At 41.1% G+C, this 21,390-nt stretch overlaps 1 long non-coding RNA gene across 5 annotated transcripts in view; it reads right to left on the bottom strand.

Moving 5' to 3' along the window:
• Nucleotides 1–21,390, bottom strand: part of LOC135221034 (uncharacterized) — a 97,554-nt gene that overhangs the window by 6,658 nt on the left and 69,506 nt on the right. The gene's annotated exons all lie outside the window — the stretch shown is intronic.

Below are 21,390 nucleotides of genomic sequence, written 5' to 3' on the forward strand. Positions count from 1 at the left end.
AGAAATTCACGAGTTGAACTGGAAGCATTAATCTGCATTCTCTGCTTACAAGAATTGGGTCTTGCGAGTTATTCCTTAAATATCCATGGGTCCAATGAATGAGACTAACATGGCACTCTTTGTTTTGCATTAAGACAAATTAACACTATTTCAAAATTTTCACCAGTTTCATATAATTTGCATGAAGCAAGCCTCATCTGTTATACAAAACAAGAGAATTTTTAGATAATATGAGAATAGCATGCGAGTGGAACCTAGACTCGTGTGTGTACCAGATTTGTGTGGATGAAAATTTTGAGAAGGGAAGCTTGAGTTAAGTGGAGCTTTGTGGATGATGAAACACAAGGAGGGCATGAGTGATGTAAATTAACAGACCCTTTGCACTGGAGGTGATGAAGCTAAATTTTGATTTAGGGTTTCTGTAGCACTTCTTAAATCATGAAGATTACAAATTTATATGATGATATTTTTAGAGCTGAGTAGTAAATTTCTTGCACAGAGGTTTGCTGTGAAATCAGAAGCAGTGCAGTGTTTGGTAAAGATAGTTTTTTATGCATCTGGTTATAAAATTTTTAAAGAACTGCAGTTTATTAAATACGTAAAACTAAAATGTTAATATTAATAGATAAACCCTTTGGAACAGCTCTAAGGATGTAGTGTTTTGACTCATTTGTGTGATTGAACAATCTCCTAATTTTAATAATAATAACAACAACAACAGAACAGGTTGGCAGACCAAGTAAGGAACATAAAGAAAAAGAATTGGTTCTCCACAACAGAAAGAGAGGAATTGGAAAGAGAAATAACACCCAGCAACGAAGGACAATGATGAACTACCAAACAACGACGTGCAGAAAGACTGAAGAAGTAACAGAGAGGATGAAATGGGTAGAAAAGATTAGACAATGGATGAAGCCAGATACTGAAAGAACAAAGATCCCTTCCATTAAAGCCTACAACACAAAGAAATAAGGGAAAAAAAGTGAAGTTAATGAAATAATGAGACTAATACACACCACTAGTATCACAGAAACAAATTATCTGGCATATGCAGGAGCAAGACTAGTAGCAGAACCCATGGGAGATACAAACACCAACACCATCACAACCTACCCAACAGAAACCAAAACAGCGACTGCCTTGGAAAAGACACCTAGAAAAACAAATGGTGATGAGACCTGACTTGAGTAAACTGAAAGAGATGGCAGAAAAGAGGAAGCAAGAAAACAAGGGTGTAACTGAACGAGAAATACAAAGTACAGTACAGGAGAGGGGACTAAACAACACGATAGAAGATATAAAACAGAGGCTTAAAGCCAAAGTCCATAAGATCCAACAGCACATGAACAGGAATAAACAACACCAACAGAACAAACTATTCAGAATGAACCAGAAAAGATTATACAGCCAACTATGAGGGGAAGACAACCACCAGGAAATTCCTGAAGCCGAACCAAGTAAGAGACTGGGAAAACATATGGAGCAATCCGGAATCACACAACAAACACGCAACATGGCTTGAGGAATCAAGACGGAAGAAATGGGAAGAATAAAACAAAGATTCACCGAGATCACAACAGAAACTATCAGACACCAACTAAAGAAAATACCCAACTGGAAAGCCCCAGGTCCTGATGAAGACCATGGATACTGGCTCAAAAACTTCAAGGTCCTACACCCACAAATAGCAGAACAACTCCAGCATTGTATCACAAAGCATCATGTGCCCAATTGGATGACCATAGGGAGAACATCCTTAGTACAGAAAGACAAGAACAAGGGAAATGTGGAAGTTACTTACAGGTATCATCAGTGAAAGGCTATACAACTACCTAGATGATACAAACACCATCCCCCACCAACTTAAAGGCTGGAGAAGGAAGTGTAGGAGCACTCAAGACCAGCTCCTGATAAACAAAACGGTAATGAAGAACAGTAAGAGAAGGAAAACCAACCTGAGCATGGCATGGATTGACTACAATAAAGGCCTTCAACATGATACCACACACACGTAGAATGCCTGAAAATATATATGGGGCAGAGAAAATCTCCATCAGCTTCCTGAAAAATACAATGTGCAACTCGAATACAAACAATACTTACAAGCCTGCAATAGGACTAGCAGAGGTTAACATCAGGAGAGGGATCTTCCAAGGCAACTCACTGTCCCTACTATTCTTCGTAGTAGCCATGATTCCCATGACAAAAGTACTGCAGAAGAGGGATGCTGGGTACCAACTCAAGAAAGGAGGAGGCAACAAAATAAACCATCTGATGTTCATGGATGACATTAGCTGTTTGGTAAGAGCAGCAAGGAAATAGATAATCCAGGCAGTAAGAATTGTATCTGGGGACATCAGAATGGGGTTTGGAATAGAAAAATGTGCCTTGGCCAGCATACAAAAAGGCATAGTAACAAGGACTGAAGGGGATAAAGTTACCAGATGGGAATAGCATTAAACACAGATGAGACAGGATACAAAAACTAGTTCTAGGGAATAATAGAATGAGAGGATATAAAACACCAAGAGATAAAGGACATGAACAGGAAAGAATATATGCAGAGACTTAAGGCGATACTCCAGTCAACTCAACGCCTGAAATATGATGATAAATACCTAGGCAGTACCAGTAATCTGATACAGTGCAAGAATAGTGGAGTGGACGAAGGCTGAACTCCACGGCATAGACCAGAAAACTAGGAAACACATGACATTGCACAAAGCACTACACCTAAGAGCAAATACAGACAGACTACGTATACATAACACGAAAGGAAGGAGGGAGAGGACTACTAAGCATTGAGGGCTGCATCAACATCGAGAGCAGAGCACTGGGGCAATATCTGAAAACAAGTGAAAATGAGTGGCTTAAGAGTGCATGGGACAAGTGAAAATGAGTGGCTTAGGAGTGCATGGGAAGGACTGATTAAAGTAGACAAGACCCAGAAATATACAGAGACAAGAATGACAAACAGAATGGAACAATGGAACAACAAATCAATGCACAGATAGTACATGAGACAGACTGAAGAACTGGCCAGCAATGAAACATGGCAATGACTACAGAGGGGAGAACTCAAGAAGAAAAGAGAAGGAATGCTAATAGTGACAAGATCAGGCCCTAAGAACTAGATATGTTGAAAGACCGATAGATGGAAATAACATCTCACCCAAGAGCAGGAAGTGCAATGTGAAAAATGGGACCATAAATCACAGAGCAAGTGAATGTCCAGCACTTGCACAGAACCAGTACAAAAATAAAAAAAAAAAAAAAAGGTCATGATTCAGTAGCAAAAGCCCTCCACTGGAGCCTGTGCAAGAAACATCTAGCAGTAATAAGTGGTATGCATATCAACCTGAGGGTGATAAAAAACATTAAGGCAAAGATCCTCTGGGACTATGGTATCAGAACAGATAGGGTAATACATGCAAATAGACCAGACATGACGTTGGTTGACAAAACCAAGAAGAAAGTATCACTCATCGACGTCACAAAACCAAGGGACACCAGGGTAGATGAGAAAGAAAGAAAAAACTGATAAGTATCAAGACCTGAAAATAAAAATAAGAATGATATGGGATATGCCAGTGGAAATTGTACCAATAATCATGGGACATTAGGCAGGATCCCAAGATCCCTGAAAAGGGACATGGAAAAATTAGATGCTGAAGTAGCTCCAGGACTCATGCAAAAGTGTGTACTAGAAAAACCACCCAGTCAAATAGGATAACTGTAATAGAAAAAAAAAAAATAATAATATAAAGATATTAACTAAAAAATTAATTATGGCTTTAAATAGAAATGAGATGCAATCTGATATCCATCAGCCAAATTGGAAAATTATTAGCTTCAATTTCTGATACACAAGTGAAATGGGATCACATAACAGACAGAAGCAAAAATGAGTTAAATCTGACAAACAGTCATTGTAAACAATTAAGGAAACTGACAGACAAACCCATGGTTTAGTGTACAAAGAAGCAAATAGTGTTAATAGTCTAACTCCAAATTATAATGCAGGGCCCAGAATCTATATACTGGAATATTAAAGTCCTCCCTAAATAATTCTGTACAAATCCACCTTGGCCTAGTAATCTTATTGTTTGTTTGTTTGTATGGTGCTTTTACGTTGCATGGAACCAGTGGTTATTCAGCAACGGGACCAACGGCTTTATGTGACTTCCGAACCACGTTGAGAGTGAACTTCTATCACCAAAAATACACATCTCTCATTCCTTAATGGAATGGTCGAGAATCGAACCCGCGACCACCGAGGTGGAATGCAAACACCATATCAACCACACCACCTACTAATCTTACAAAAAGCAGTAAAAATTCAACTGACACAATTTTTAACATTTCTTTAATACTAGAGTTCCTTTGCTTATGTGTAAAGTGTCTTCTTTACAAACTTGGGTTATCTTATAACCCTGAATATCATAAGGTACACAATGCTTCTATTTTCACATCAGGACTGTCTACAATGGTCTGATGACAAAAATGATGAAAATATACCATCACAGAAATTTATATTTACTATCTGTTAATCCTATTATTTTTATGGAATGGCAAGTTTTGTGAAATAATGAATTTGACAATATAACGAATTAAAATGGACTGAACCTACAGATTTGTTGTGGCAATCTTCATTCCAAAAGGAATGTCACATTAAAGTTATATTATTTTGTCTCTGAACTGGTCACACACTTTGCTACAAGGGTATTTCATGAATAATTCACATGACCCAATTCCAGAATGGACATAATGCAAAGCAACACTTGCCATTAAATTTAATTTATGTGGCCATCCAATGTAACCAACAATGAATAAAAAGTTGAAAAGCAAATCTTTGAAAGAAAAAAATTTGTCAGAATCATTAATATTCTCAGATTATCCTGTCTAACTTTTAAGCTGTAATTTTTTTTCAAAAAAAGGTCCAAAATGTTTTATAAAAACAAACCCTTTGGGCCAGTCCCATGAATATTAAGAATGTTATCTTGTTGGTCTGGTTAAAAGATTCAGAAGTAATAGGTTAATAAACAGCTCTCGATAAGGGCCAGTGGAGGCCAAAACTGTTGAGCTAAAAGGAATTTAAGCTTTTCTTTTCCCCTTGTGGACTGTAACTTCATATCTTCCATATATCTATCTTCATGAAAAAGGAAGACTCAAACCTCAAGTAATAAGAATTATGTCCAAGGAACTGTTTTTCCTTTTCAGGTCCAAATAACCATGTATTTTATATATAAATGTATTTTACATCTAAAATACATACAACTATGTTCATAAACTTAAGCTAATATAAAGTTTGAAGAAAAAATAAAGGTTCTTGAAAGTTGTCAAATCAAATCTACAGGACATAATACTGTTACAAATTTAAATACTACTTGAACAAAATTGGGAGGCAAGATCAAACCCAATCCCTTAACTGTTCAACCATTGCTGTAAATATAAAGGCTTATACAAATGCCTAGGTAAAGAAATATAGAATATATAGTCTATTTGGTTCCAGACACCATTTCATAGACTTCTAACCCCAGGTTCACAATTTTGAAACAGAACACCATGCAAAGTGAAATATGTAATTTTATATTCATAATAGGAACAATGTCAAAAAAATGATCTCCACTACAGATTATCATTATTAAGTGACTTAATCAGACCAAGGGATTCAAATATTATATTTTTTCCTATTATAGTCATCTTATTTGATCCTTTTCAAGGATCTTGGGATCGTGCCTAGCGTTCCTATGATTATGGGTACAATTTCCAATGGCATATCCCATATCCCTCTTATTCCTATTTTCAGGTCTTGATACTTATAAATGTTTTCTCTTTCTTTCTCATCTACTCCGGTGTCCCATGGTATTGTGACATCAATAAGTGATACTTCCTTCTTGATTTTGTCAATTTGCATCACATCTAGTCTATTGGCACGTATCATCCTATCTGTTCTGATATTATTATTACCCTTATCATTATTATTCAAACTACTTCACTTAGTAAACATTAAACTAGATAAATTTAAAATTTTGATTCTGATAAAAATTCTGTAACATGACTTTTCTTGAACTTGACATTCCCTATTGGTAGAAGTTTGGACATTTTATGTATTTGAGTGTTACTGTTGTCCTGCATTCTCAGCATGCAAGAATTGGCTCATGTGAGGTATTCATCAAGTATTCACACATCAAGTGAGGGTGACTATTCAAAAAATAAGATAAAAGGACTTCAATGGGGTACTGTTTTTGTTTTGAAGAATGCTGTATTACAACTATGAGTTAGTCCATTTTGCTTTGTTGTTACGACTCATTAGTATCCCATAATTCATTTTTAAGATAATAAATTTGAAAGGCTTTTGTAATACTTTTTGAGCCACTGAAACATGGTATTTTTGAGGAAATATTATCAATTATTGTAGCTGCTAACTAATTGAACATAATTCCACTTTGAAAGCAGAATTGTTTGGTAGGTAAGAATTTATTTGTTTCAACTTGTAACATGGCAATAAATGCTATACCTGATGGAGATTTAGAACCTTCAACATAAATTGCTTACTGCGTGCTTTTACATCTGATCAAGTCTAATGTGTGCTGTTCATGATTTAGTAGCTTATAGAAATTCTGATCTTACAGATAGCCTGAAGAGGAGAAAGCTCTAATTCTAAATGGATTCATAACTTTACATATATTGATTCATGATGAATCAATAAATATATGGTTAAGAATCCCTATGCATAGTTCACTGAACATACAAGCAAATAACCGAATCCAGCTAGGCACTAGAAATTATCCTACTGTTAAGACTGAAGGTTTGTAGCAATTAAAAATACAAATTGTCTTAGAAAATTTGTCATTTTCAAAACACTCCCACCTGGCATCATTTCCATTTAGAGCTAAATTAGCTCTAAATGGAAATGATGGTGTGGCGGGATCACAAACCCAAAAACAAAAAAACTCTCAAAACACATGTAATTACCAGCTACATCTTGACACTCAGGGCGAGGAGCTGTACTGTCTACTGGATACAGCTGTCATAACACACAACCACAAACAAAGACAACAACCAAGAACCTCAACCCCACAGCTCAACAACAACACAACACCCTAGGACCACAACCCCACAACTCAACAACACAACAACAAGGGATATAACCACAACTCAACAACACAGCAAACAAACAAGGACTACAACCACAACAAAAGATCACTGCACAAACAATCACTAACACAACAAAAACAACAACATAAAAAGGCAACTCACACACCCACTAACAACACCAAGAAATCACAACAACTCACAACTACACCAAGAAACCACAATAGCTCCCAACAACAACAACCCTCAACTACAACAACTCAACAGAAACTCACAAGCACAACAAATCTAACAATACAGGCACAACAACTCTAAGCAAACTTAACAACAACTAAACAACAAACCAATAACACAATTCAACTGACCATCAATGCCTTCAACACTCTTTACAGACTGCTGCCGACACTACTGATCATCACAGGTTCTGATTACAGATGGACTCCTCAGAACTCTGATCTTAACAACTAACACCAACTGCACCAGCAGACAACCCAGAACTCTCCAACAGCCAATTCAATCGTTAACCATCCATCCACCAATTACGCTCTCTCTCTCTCTGAAAACCAAAAACACAAATACATACCACACGATCTCAACAGCAATACAAACCACGGGACTTACTCACTCACTCTCTCTCTCTCTCAAGGATGTTGTCGAATGGAACTCCCATAACTCCTCCATATTTCCTCACCCGATACATTTGACAACGTCTCCTTACACTTGCAACACCCAAACTAAATAGCCCTCCGCAACACCCATGGATGCTCGGACGCAGGCCCCCTGGATCTTGTTTGAGGGCCCTCATACACACTTTCAGTTACACCACCATCCACTTCTCCCAGACCACTTCCAGTCAGACTCCCATTACCATCTCCCTCACTACCATCCTCCCAAATCCTGCTCACTACTTCATCTATATCTTCCAGTTCTTTTCCTTACATTTCTCGTAACTCTGCCACTAAATCACTCACCTCACTGACACTCCTGCCAAACTCCTGAAGAGACTCATTCATACTTCCAACCAGGTCCTCACAACTTGATTCCCTTCCTGCTGAAATCTCACTAAACCCTGACAATTCAAACCCACACACACTGTAAGTATCATTCCTCCCCTCAAAGTCATCCGTATTACCAGCCTTATCCACCATTTTTACCCTAACACTAACCCCTCTATCATGCAGTTCACATTTCTCCCTTTCATTCCCTTTCCTTACCTTCTTCCACTTTCTTCCATACTCAACCAACACTTAACTGCCAATCTCCCTGACCCATTTGCTCACTGATGCTTGGCTCACATTTATTCACTTTCAACCACTCACTCATTGCATTCCCCCGAACATACTGTCACATACTAGAGGACCCACCCAACTGAATCCCCTTAACACTTAAGTTTCCCGAATTCCCAGCCTGACTCATCCTCTTTCGCCCACACACACTCACCTCATGACCTTCCATTCCACATTCAACACACTTCACACGTGGCTCCTTACACATCCTAGCATAATGCCCACTCTTTCCACAATTACCACAAACCTCGTTCACATGGGTACCCCGACATCCACTCACTATGTGCCCTACCTGTCCACATCTGTAACACTTCATACCCCTATCTGTCTTACACTCACTCATTAAGTGGCCCGTTTGCCCACACTTCAAACACGCCCATAATCCCCACCAACATTCATTCTTCCTGTGTCCTGGCTTACCACATCTGTAACACTGCTGATCTCGCTCACAACTAACTGACCCTACTCTTCTGACACTCACACTCCTATCTCTTTTAGGGCTAACTACACTCACGTTACTTGCTCTAACACTCCTATCAACCACTTGCCCTGCCATTTCCCTCAGCCCTTTTAAAACTGCCTCCCTATAGCTTTTAAACTGGTATAACCTCAGCTACTTCAGTCCTAACACTAGCACTTCTACTCTCTTTCATAAACCTATGTAGCTCATAATCCTCCACTATTTCTAAAATGTCGTTCCACGTCAGCCTTTCATTCGTCCATTGCATTTTCTCCTTACGTTTCAGATTTATAAACTCATATACACTCTCAGGCACACTTGCCAACAACTTTCACACTAAATCCTTACACTCATTTATCCCTTTGTCCCCCAACTTTTTCCTGGCAATGTTTCTAACCTACAGACATACACTGACAACGACTCACAAACATTCATTCTTGCCTCTTCAAATCATGCTTTCTCCTATATCTAACGCTACTCCTTATCCTTTTTGCCTGTTCCACAATCCTGGCTTTCACACTCTCATACGGCACATTCCATACACTTATCATTACCCCATGCATACTCAACAAAAATCCCGTGAAGAAGTTACATAACTCGCCTAACTCTCTTGCCCAGACTCTTGATATCCCCATACCTAGCCTCAGAATACTTCTCATGTTCCTTAAAAAAGTCCCTTATGTCCCTACTACCATATTCCTCATATTGTGCACATCAGGGTACCTCTCTCATATCCACAGCCTTTCGTACTTCCTGCTCACTCCCACTCTCACTTTCACTACTTCCATTCTGACCCTTCTTTCCCTTTTCCGAAGACTACAGCGAATCCACCTCCACACTCACGTCCATACTCTTGACCATGCTCTTCTTACCCTTCTTCTTTCTACCCACCTGTTCCACTCACCGCTATCTAAATCACTCTCAGCCCTTTCCCCAATGTCCTAGTCTCATCTTGTCCATCACCCTTACTAGCCTTCGTTCCCTTAGTCTTCTTCTTTTCCTCAGCCCTCTTCTTATTCTTGTCCTCAGGTTTACCCTTATCCTGTGTTTTCCCCATCTTTCCCTTACCTATCACAACCAAATCACTTTCGTCAGTTGTACTCTTATCCACTCGCTCTTCCACTTTCTTTACCACTCCTGGCCCATCACAAGACCCAGTAGGCCTACCTCCTACAGCTCCCTCTCCCATGAACCCCTTCATCATCTCTTGCACTGCATTCATCATCACTGAATTTTTTGTCCATTTTCTCAACCATTCTCTACTCTGCTCCTTTCACCTCATCTTTCATTTCCACTTTTCACACTCCTTAGCATCAACTCCTCCTTCAGGCTCTCCACTTCAGTCAAACCTTCCATACTCATTTTCCTTCACCAATCACACAACCCACCAAACCAACCATCCTGTAGCTGCCACACCAACTGCCCCACATTAGGCGCCAATAAATAATGTGGCAGGATCACAAACCCAAAAACAAAAACTCTCAAAACACATGTACTTACCAACTACTTCTTGACACACTCAGGGTGAGGAGCTGTACTGATACGGCCGTCATAACACACAACCAACAACAAAGACAACAATCAAGAACCACAACCCAACAACTCAACAACACAACACAACACCCAAGGATCACAACACAACAACAAAGAAAGGATACAACCACAACTCAACAGCACAGCAAACAAACCAGGACTACAACCACAACAAAAGACCACTGCACAAACAATCACTAACACAAAAATCAACAACATAAAAATGGCAACACACACACACACACCCACTAACGTCACCAAGAAATCACAACAACGCACCAACAACAACCCTCAACAACACAACTACACCAAGAAACCACAATAGCTCCCAACAACAACCACCCTCAACTACAACAACTCGCATACAACTGAACAGAAACTCACAAGCACAACAAATCTAACAACACAGGCATAACAGCTCTAAGCAAACAGTGTCAAACTTAACAACTAAACAACAAATCAATAACGCACAATTCAACTGACCGTCAGTGCCTTCAACACTCTTCACAGACTGCTGCTGACACTACTGACCACCATCACAGGTTCTGATTACAGACTGACTCCTCAGAACTCTGATCTTAACGACTAACTCCAACTGCACCAGCAGACAATCCAGAACTCACCAACAACCAATTCAATCATTAACCATCCATCCACTAATTATGCCCTCTCAAGGACGTTGTCAAATGGAACTCCCATAACTCCTCCATAATGGCAGTTGGGTGATATTTCAAACAATCTTTTATTGAGAGAATTATTAGCCTGTATTTTCAATGAACTATGCATAGTTAAAAGGTCTATACATGGCTAAAAGGTCACATTGTAGAGACAGTGAAAGTTTACTGCTAGCAACTTGTCAAGATGTATTTTTCGACAATTTAAAAGCAAAAGTGTAGATCCTCAGTTCTTTAGTGTGACTAGACTAAGTTCTGTATGTGAAGTCAGATTCTGACCCATGCCTCATATATTTAAATTTTATACTGTGCAATATTCAATATGTTCTCAAACCTACAATATTCCCATTGTAGTCATAACATTACCATCATTCAAGTAAATGCCAACATCTCATCAGTGGGCTCTAAATTTTCTAAAGGTCTAAACAAGCAAGTCATATTTTTATATATACTAAATGGAAAAAATATTGGCACTGAGACAGTCTGATAGTTATTCTATGAACTGTAAAATTCATACAACTTGAATAAATAAAAGCTACATATAAAACTTATAGAGTAACAGAAAAACTGATCTTATAAAGCAACTGTTCCTCTATTGCAGAGTAAGAAACTCAGATATATACACACATATAAGCTTCCATTTTTAATTCACAATGAAGTGTTTTGAATCTCTACTGAAGTATTCAAGCTTTCTCCAGCTAAAGTTGTACTTATCAAATGTGGCAAACCAACCCTCACTCTTCACTATGACAGTAACTATACAAAGTGAAGAAAAAAATCTAACAATCATTCACCACCATTCCCAAATTGAGCCAAGAGAATATTATGGCCAATATATAAACAATATTTCTGTCAGTACTACATATTACAGTAGTACTCCACTCCATGGATTATGTATAAAGTAAATATCTATATGCACTTGTGCTGCTACCCAAAAATGATCACCAGCAACACAATGTAATATACGTATATAAGGTGAAGAGACCCACAATTGATTCTGATAGCTTTAAATCTTTATCAATATACACAGGAAAGTTGAAAAGTTAAAAACAAGGCAGGAAATATTTGAGAATGTTAAGAAAAAGTAGGAAGGGTGAGAATTGGAGGCTGTTGACACAACAGAAGGATTAATGAAAAGTGTGACATCTGAAGTTTTGGAGAGCTCTTAGGAATATGAAAGTGTAAAATCTTCAAGACCATCAAGATTAACGTACAATCTGCTATAGGCTCCAAGAGAACCAGTTGATGAGCTAACTAGAAGATGAGTAAGCATGATAAAGGAAGGATGACAGAAAATATTACAAAAAGAAAAAGGAGTATGACAACAATAGTATGCCATTGTAAGGAGAAATATGACTGCACAAAGATGTGAAAAGTTTTGAGGAAAAATATTGAAAGTAGTGGATACAATGGCTAAGAAAAATTGTTGAAATCAACAACTGACACCCCCCCCCCACAATAAACGGGGACTGCCTGTATGCTTCATAAAGCCTAAAGTACTGTCCAGCTTACTATGTATGGCAGCTATCAATGGATCCATGGCAGCTGTATCTTGAGATCCCATAGAGAGACCAGTACTAAAAGCTGTAGTACTTGGCTGTTGAACAATAACAATATGATCCACTGGCACCAATGGGTGCTTGTACTAAATGGAGTTCTTACGCCAAAGGGTGTCTTACGTCACTGGATGTTCCTGCGCCAATGGGCGCTCAAGTCTGAGGATGCTCTTGCGCCTAGCAACTGTGGGTTCTCTAACATTAATATAAGATCTGGCACCGATGGGCACTCCTACACTGACAGATGCTCAGGTGCCCCACTCTTCTTATAGAGCTAGATACACACAAAGAGGAAACCTCTGGTGAAGGGTGGACAGGATGATAAAGACCCGACGCTAACAGATGCTCAGCAATTTTCCTGCATTCAGCCTCAACAGACTGGCACTCTCAAACATACGCTGTCCCTCTAAAATGTTGTCATCATGAAGAAAGTGTTCAGAACTGTCCCAAAAGCTGCAAGAAGGATGTTGATTCTCTTGTAAAACACTGGCCTTCTTGGGAGAGACAGGTGAAGGCGAAACATTATGAGTCTGAAAACTTTTCAATGGATGAGACTCATCCACACAGCGGCATTGGTGCCTGGGGAAAAAAACTCCTCAGATCTTGACACACTCGAGGAAGGACGAGACACTTCCTTAAAGGCAGCTTTCCAATGGTGTCCGTGGGCAGACCCCACTGACTTTGGGCTACCAGTATGCCTTCTCCCAGGTGCTGGGGTTTGACAGAGGCCTTTGCCTAAGAGAATCAGCAGGACGAACAGCCACCTCCTCCACAACACTAGCACTAACAACACTCACTTCACCACTCACCTCATCCATTAAGGTCTTGGCAGACGCTCCTAACTTCTCCATTGCCTGCAAAATAATAGAAAACTTTTGGTCTACCCACGCTTCAAGACTGGCAACAGCATTGGGTCCAGGTGCAAGAGAGGATTAGGTTGAATAGTCAAGAGATGAGGGAGAAAGTTGATCAGTAGGAGAATTAGAGAAAGAGACAATTCCAGCAGGAATATCCTGACTAGCTAAAAGCTTCTTACTGCTAGTCCTAAAAGCTGCTTTCCTCTTCTTATTCCTCTCCAATTTAATTAAATGACTGGTTAAGGTCTTCCAGGTCTTATCATCCCACTGAGCACATTCCCTGCAAATCAGCTGAGGAAAGCAAGTTTGACCCCTATAACCAGTGCAAACAGAACGAGGATCATAACATGCTTTAATTAGTCTTGTATTGCAGCCTTTACTGCAATACCTAGTACCCAGAGAACTAGTATCAGACATGCCGAGATTCTACTGAACTCAAGTCTAAGTCTAAATCGAAAGACAAAATTGACAAAAGTCAATTCTAGCTGCCAGTGGATAGAAACTATATCTATGTAACTACTTGGTAAGGTGCATACATAAAAGGTACTAAAAGCTGTAGTACTATGTATTTGGGGATCTTGAGAAGGCATTTTATTTTGTAGCAAAACAAGCAGTTAGCTGGTGATCTTGATACACTACAATATTTAAGAAAAATCTGTACCCTGTATATCTTTAATTTGAGTTAAATGCTGACACCTATTACAGATAAAAATCTGATTTTTTGTTCATCTTAGTAATGAATGAGGCTACAAAAGTATGCAGGAAGGGAGGTCCTTGGATCCTACTCAAAGTAGATTACAGTGTTAAAATCAAAACGAGGGGAGGTTATAGGAATACGTACTTATAAAACATGAAAATGGAATGGAGAGAAGACTACTATTGGAAATCAATGTAAGCAGAGCAAAGCTTGTGACCAGTAAGAAAAGAGGCTGTTTCCAGAGGTGTATGGGTGCACTCAGTACTATATTTATACACTGCAAGTATGGGTGCACTCAATACTATATTTATACACTGCAACAGATGCTCAGGATTTTTAAATAGAACTGTGGGAGGGGTTTTCAATGTCTGAAGAATATAAGAGCAATCACGGAAGGGAGGGAGGAGGAGAACCATGCTGTGGAGGGAGACAGAAATTTTCTGCTTTTTTGATCTTTTGGATTATGAAATAGGTACATATTAGGAGGTCAGTGTGGAAAAAAAGTATCAATAGCCTGGTAAGTGGATAAAGATGGCTGAACTACTAGCAGAATATAAGCAGTGTCTCATTAAAAACAGAGCAAAATTTTATATTTGCATATGGTATGTATCCTATTCACAAAAGTTCACAGGCATACACAGAAAAAATGAAGGTGATTTTGAATTGGTGCAACTATCAAAGGCCAAGATTTATATAACTGAAGTTGTTGGAAAACTCATATTACAAATGAGAAGGTTACCGAGACAGTGGGTGTCAAAAGGATAGAAAGTTACAATAACATTCCACAGATTGAAATGGTTTTGCATGTGATAAAAAGGGGAGAAGGGCAGTTACTTAGAAAATGGTAAATATGATATTGTTATGATACAATAAAGTTTTTTCATACTTACCTGGCAGATATATATATAGCTGTATTCTCCGAAGTCCAACAGAATTTCAAAACTTACGACACACGCAGTGGGAGTCAGGTGGTTAGTACCCATTCCTGCCGCTGGGAAGCGGGTATCAGGAACCATTCCCATTTTCTATTCAGATTTTCTATTCCCACTGTCTCCTGAGGGGAGGTGGGTGGGCACTTTGATTATATATACTATCTGCCAGGTAAGTATGAACAAACTTTATTGTATCATAACAATATCACTTTGTTCATGAAGCTTACCTGTCAGATATATATATAGCTGAATCCCACCTTTGGAGGTGGGAAAAGACAGAATAGGATTTTAGGAAACATACCTGTTAGCATAGCTGACTTCGTGATTACTGTCACTCAAGTCTGCTTCTGCTTTACTAGTCTCCAGCAAGGTAGTGACCTATGTAGCTGGTGAGTTCTAGATGATCTGTCAACAGGGCCGTGACCACAATGCGACTAGACCATTTGACCATACAATGAGGGCAACGAAGCAAAAAATAACCTGGCCTAGCTTACCAAAGGTTAAATCCCACATAACTAGGCTAAAGGAAGGGAGGTCCGCCTTAGGCGGTCGACCCTACAACCATAAATCAACTCAATAATTAAAAGCTCACCTAACCAATTTCTATAGGATACGATGAGTGCTACTTCCTGCCCCCAAAATAGTGTCTGCGGCGACGTATGGCCCAAGCGAATAGCAGTTCTCGTATGTTGTCTTCACCTCCCGCAGGTAGTGTGAAGCGAACACCGAGTTGCTATGCCAAAAGGTGGCACTCAAAATGTCACTGAGTGCCATGTTCTTTTGAAAAGCTACCGAGGTAGAGATAGCCCTCACTTCGTGGGCTTTCACTTTAAACAGCTTCATCTCGCTGTCACTACAAGAAGAATGCGCCTCTTTTATGGTGTCCCTCAAGAAGAACGCTAGAGCGTTCTTAGACATTGGCAGATCTGGTCTCTTGACCAAACACCACAAGTTACCAGAAGGCCCTCTACAATCCTTCGTTCTCCGCAAGTAGAATTTGAGAGCCCTGACAGGGCACAGGACTCTCTCTGGCTCCCGACCAACGATTTCGGCCATACCCTTAATCTCAAAAGGGTTGGACGGATTCTCGTTCTTTGCCAGAAACGTCGGGCTCAAAGAACAAACGGCTTTGTGGTTCTTAAAACTAACATGCTTACTCATAGCTTGGATTTCGCTTGTCACGTCTCTAAGTGAAGCAGCGTGAAGCGGTTCGAAACAGCTGGACATAAGAAACTTTAGAACCACGTCCAAGTTCCATGATGGTACTTTAGGTTGAGGTACCTTCGTTGTCTCGAAAGATCTTAAGAGATCGTGAAGGTCTCTGTCATTAGCCAAGTCCAGGCCTCTGTTTCGAAAGACTACAGACAGCACACTTCTGTAGCCTTTTATCGTCGTGACTGCCAGCTTCAAGTCCTTCCTCAGGTAAAGGAGGAAGTCAGTGATCTGGTTCACAGAGGTCGTGGTGGAGGAAATGCCCTTCTTCTTGCACCAGCTCCTGAAAGCGGCCCACTTCAATTGGTACACTGCAAGAGAGGAAGCTCTTCTTGCATTGGCAATCGCTCTTGCCACAGGCCTTGAAAAACCTCTCGCTCTGGCCAGCTTTTGGATAGTCTGAACGCAGTCAGACTCAGAGCGGGGAGGTTTTTGTGGTACCTCTCGAAGTGGGGCTGTTTGAGTAGATCTATCCTTGACGGAAGCGTCCTCAAGAAGTCTACTACGAAGGACATGACCTCTGTGAACCTGTTTGTCGTAGGCCAGAAAGGGGCGACTAGCGTCATCCTCATCCCCTCTGAAGCTGCAAACTTTCTCGGAACTTCCCCTAGGATCTTGAACGGGGGAAAGGCGTAAAGGTCTAGCCCTATCCAGTCCCAGAGAAGGGCGTCTATCGCCACTGCTCCTGGATCCAGAACCGGGGAGCAGTAAAGCGGAAGTATGATATTGTTATAATACAATAAAGTTTCATACATACTTACCTGGCAGATATATACTTAGCTAAGACTCCGTCGTCCCCGACAGAAATTCAAATTTCGCGCCACTCGCTACAGGTAGGTCAGGTGATCTAACGGCCTGCCCTGGGTGGCAGGACTAGGAACCATTCCCGTTTTCTATCATATTTTCTCTCTTCCACCTGTCTCCTGCGGGGAGACTGGGTGGGCCATTAATCGTATATATCTGCCAGGTAAGTATGTATGAAACTTTATTGTATTATAACAATATCATTTTCATACAATGAACTTACCTGTCAGATATATACTTAGCTGATTGGCACCCTTTGGTGGAGGGTAAGAGACAGCTAAAATGGAATAGACAGGTAAACAACATATGTTGTAGGTATAAAAGAAAACACCTTGGTTCCTACCTGATAGGTGGTAGACTTCGTGGCTGTTGCCCGGTAGTCTGCATCACCTCAAGACTTTAGCCAGATATGTGATCTATGGCTAAGAGTTCTTGTGGGTCTGCCGATGGGGTATGAACCGCTTACTCGGCAGAGCCTGAAAGGACTTTGTCAATGGGTACTGGACCACTTCTATGACAATACACCTTATGAAGGAGCGCACAACCAATCCCGACCACCTGATCCTAACCACCATGTTAGTATAAAGAATTGTTCTGAGTTATCCCCCCCCGAACTCATTACAAACAACCATAACTCGAAAACCTAATACGCATACATACAAAAATTCCAAAAAAAAAAACAAAAAAAAAATTTTTCATACTCCTCCAAAAGATATCACAAGAGTTCCTTACTGAACAACAGTGAGTGGCCGCCTGTGCAGCACCGAGCCCTCTTTGTCAGCAGAAATCTAGAACATATCTAGTAGAAGGTATGTACAAAGTTAAGGATTGGTGTTTGCTCCCGTACCCAGTATCGTATCTGCCGATACGAAAGGCCCCAGAGAAAAACATTTCTCGTAGGTCACGCGAACGTCTTTAAGATAGTGAGATGCAAATACCGAGTTGCACCTCCAATATGTCGTATCAAGGATTTTCTTTAGCGACATATTCTTCTGAAAAGAGAGAGATGTCGCCACTGCTCTCACTTCATGAGCCTTTACTCTTAAGAGTGGAAAAGAGTCGTCAGGACAGAACTTGTGAGCATCTGTAATGACGCTCCTTATGAAGAAAGCTAACGCATTCTTTGACATGATTCTTGTGGGGTCCTTAATCGAACACCAAAGACCTTGTCTAGAGCCTCCCATTGTTCTCCTGTGTAAGTAGAACTTCAGGGCTCTTACAGGGCAAAGAGACCTTTCTGTTTCTCTACCCACGAGACTTGATAAGCCTTTAATCTCGAATCTCTTGGGCCAGGGATTCGAGGGGTTTTCGTTTTTCGCTAGAAAAAGTGTTCTAAACGAGCAGAAGGCCGAGTCTCTGTTGAATCCGACTTCATCTTCAAGGGCATGAAGTTCACAAATTCTTTTGGCTATCGCCAAAGATAAGAGAAACAAGCATTTCCTCGTTAAATCCCTAAACGAAGCTAAATGAGGAGGCTCGAATCTTTCAGACGAAAGGAACTTGAGAACTACATCCAGGTTCCAGCTGGGAGGAGTTAGTTCCTTAGACTTTGTTGTTTCAACGATCTAATAAGGTCATGTAGATCTTTATTATCAGCAAGCTCTAGGTCTCTATTTCTGAAGACTGCCGAAAGCATGCTTCTGTATCCTTTTATAGTAGATACAGACAAGTGAGAGTCCTCTCTCAGGAACAAAGGAAATCAGCGATTTCGGTTACAGAGGTACTGGAGGAGGACAACTTCTTAGACTTACACCACCTTCTAAAAACCTCCCACTTAGACTGATAGACTCGTCTAGTGGAAGCTCTGCGGGCTCTAGCGATAGCGCTTGCAGCTTTGCGAGAAAACCCCCTCGCTCTGACAAGTCTTTCGATAGTCGAAAAGCAGTCAGAGCGAGAGCGGGGAGGTTTTGATGATACCTCTCGAAGTGTGGCTGTCTGAGAAGATCCATCCTTCTTGGAAGGGATCTGGGGAAGTCTACTGTCCACTCCAGTACCTCTGCAAACCAATCCTGTGCTGGCCAAAAGGGGGCTATCAGGGTCATTCTTGTTCCGTTGGACGCTACAAACTTTCTCAACACTTGCCCCAGGATTTTGAAAGGGGGGAAAGCGTACACGTCTACATGAGACCAATCTAGCAGGAAGGACGTCGACCACGAGAGCTCTTGGGTCTTCCACCACTGAGCAAAAGACTTCCAGCCACCTTTTTGGAAAGGATGTGGCGAACAGGTCTACATGAGGAGTGCCCCAAAGAGACCAAAGACTCTGACACACTTCTGAGTGAAGGGTCCACTCTGTGTGAAGGACCTGGCTTCTCCTGCTCAGTCTGTCTGCCCTGACGTTTCTCGTACCCTGAACAAATCTTGTCAGGAGGGAGATGTTCCTCTGGGAGGTCCAAAGTAGCAGATCTCTTGCTATTTCGTATAGGAACAAGGAGTGTGTTCCTCCTTGTTTCCGAATGTAGGAAAGGGCGGTAGTGTTGTCCACATTCACTTGGACCACACTGTTTGTCACAAAAGGTTCGAAGAACTTTAGAGCCAAGTGTACTGCAAGAAGTTCTTTGCAATTTATGTGCCAGGACACCTGTGCTGCCTTCCAGGTGCTGACACTTCTCTCGGTCCTAGTGTTGTCCCCAACCCTTCTCCGATGCGTCTGAATATAACACTCGGCTTGGGTTCGGAACTTCCAGAGAAATTCCCTTGTTCTCTTTTAGAGGGGACAACCACCATTCCAGGTGTGGTTTCATTTCCATTGGAAGGAGAAAACTGTCGGAGAGAAGTCCCGTCTTCCAATTCCATGATCTCCTTAGGAAAAACTGAAGAGGACGAAGATGAAGTCTTCCTAGAGGAAAGAACTGTTCGAGCGAGGAAAGGGTCCCTAGAAGGCTTAACCATTCCCTCGCCGAAGTTCGTTTTTTCCCTAAGAAGAGAGAGACTTTTTCCAAGCCTCTCACGATTCTCTCTTGCGAAGGAAATACTCGAAAACCCCGAGAATCCATCTGAATCCCCAGATAGACTAAGTTCTGTCTGGGGATCAGCTGTGACTTCTCGAGGTTCACGAGTAGTCCCAACGACTTTATCAGGTTTAGGGTCAAAGAAAGGTCCTCCAAACACTGTCTCTCTGTTCTGGCCCTGATGAGCCAATCGTCCAGATATAGAGAGATGTTGATGCCTTTGAGGTGAAGAAACCTCGCCACATTCTTCATCAGGTTTGTGAAGACCTGAGGAGCTGTGGACAGGCCGAAACACAAGGCCCTGAACTGAAAGATCCTTCCCCCCGTCATGAAACGGAGGTACTTCTTCGAAGAAGGGTGAATCGGGACATGAAAATAAGCGTCCTGTAGATCCAGAGACACCATCCAATCTCCTTGTCGTAAAGCCGCAAGGACTGAGGCCGAAGTCTCCATAGAGAACTTCTCCTTTAGAACAAACTTGTTCAGAGCGCTGACGTCTAGTACCGGTCTCCAGCCCCCCGAGGCTTTCGCAACCAGAAAAAGACGATTGTAAAACCCCGGAGAGTTTTGCTCCAGTACTAATTCTATAGCTCTTTTGTCCCACATTTGATCCACCATCAGACGAAGAGTATCCCTCAGTACAGGGTCCCTGTATCTGGCTGACAGTTCCCGCGGAATAGTCGTTAGGGGAGGACTGTCCTGGAAGGGGATAAGATATCCCTTCCTGATTATTGACATCGAAGAGGCGTCCAAGCGTCCGAGTTTATGAATGTCCAGGCGTCTGCAAATTCGAGAAGCCTGGCACCTACTGGTGTTTGGAGGCTGGCTGTCTCACTTCCCTTTCTTAAAGGGACGGGAAGTAGGTCTACCTCTCCTCTCAGGACCTCTCCTTTTTGAGGGAGCTCTGGAGGGAGGGCCTCCTCGAAAGGGCTGAACAATAGAAGTAGGTCCTTTCTTGTCAACCGCAACAAGGGTCTCTTCTTCCTTGCAGTCTGAAGGAGAAGATCTTGTGTCGCCTTCTCAGTCAGTGAGCGAGAAATGTCCTTCACTAACTGAGAAGGAAACAAGAAGTCTGACATGGGAGCGAAAACCAGGGCTGCTCTCTGTGAGTGTGAAACCGCCTTGGTTAAAAAAGCACTAAAAATAATCCTCTTCTTAAGGAGTACCGCTCCAAAGAGGGAGGAGACTTCTCCCGATCCGTCTTGTACTGCCTTGTCAATACATGACAGTATACTAAGAATGACTTCGGGGTCTAGACCTTCCGAGTCATGAGCCTTCTTTGACATCACCCCAAGGGACCAGTCTAGGAAATTAAAGACTTCCAAAATATG

The sequence above is a fragment of the Macrobrachium nipponense genome, chromosome 2 (genome assembly GCF_015104395.2).
Source record: "Macrobrachium nipponense isolate FS-2020 chromosome 2, ASM1510439v2, whole genome shotgun sequence".
Lineage (NCBI taxonomy): Eukaryota > Metazoa > Arthropoda > Malacostraca > Decapoda > Palaemonidae > Macrobrachium > Macrobrachium nipponense.